The sequence below is a fragment of the Gossypium hirsutum genome, chromosome A10 (genome assembly GCF_007990345.1).
Source record: "Gossypium hirsutum isolate 1008001.06 chromosome A10, Gossypium_hirsutum_v2.1, whole genome shotgun sequence".
Lineage (NCBI taxonomy): Eukaryota > Viridiplantae > Streptophyta > Magnoliopsida > Malvales > Malvaceae > Gossypium > Gossypium hirsutum.
In genome coordinates, this window is record NC_053433.1 from 16,964,205 (window position 1) to 16,964,832 (window position 628).

Here is a 628-nt window from a genome sequence, read left to right on the forward strand (position 1 = left end):
GAATCACACCTTATCACTGGATGTACCTGAGTAGAACCATACAAACTGTCAATCTTTTTATTTAAAAGTTCTACCTAGTTAGATAGCATAGTAACCGCATCGAGGTTGAAAACACCAGCTGCTTTTTTCGGCTTCGTTCTCATGACTTGCCACTGATAGTTATTCAGTGACATCTCTTCAATAAATTCGTAGGCCTCTTCAGGTGTTTTGTTGTTTAAAGTTCCACCGACGGCTGCGTCGATAAGTTGCCTTGTTGAGGGGTTCACATCGTTGTAAAAAGTCTGAACCTGTAGCCACAGAGGTAACCCATGGTGAGGGCACCTTCTCAACAAGTCCTTGTATCTCTCCCATGCATTATAAAGAGTTTCTAGATTCATTTGCACAAAATAAGAGATATCATTCCTTAATTTAGCCGTTTTAGCCGGCGAGAAATATTTAAGTAGAAATTTTTCGGTTATTTGTTCTCAAGTAGTGATTGACCCTCGTGGCAACGAGTTCAACCACTGTTTAGCTTTATTCCTCAATGAAAAAGGAGATAACCGAAGGCGTATGACATTATCAGAAACACCATTAATTTTAAAAGTGTCGCAGAATTTCAGAAAATTTGCCAAATGAGTACTTGGATCCT

At 39.2% G+C, this 628-nt stretch overlaps 1 non-coding gene across 1 annotated transcript; it reads left to right on the forward strand.

Annotated features, from left to right (window-relative positions):
- Nucleotides 1–303: 303 nt before the first annotated feature.
- Nucleotides 304–410, forward strand: LOC121208682 (small nucleolar RNA R71). Its single transcript, XR_005903813.1, has one exon. It is a non-coding gene; the product is annotated as a small nucleolar RNA R71 (small nucleolar RNA).
- Nucleotides 411–628: the final 218 nt, after the last annotated feature.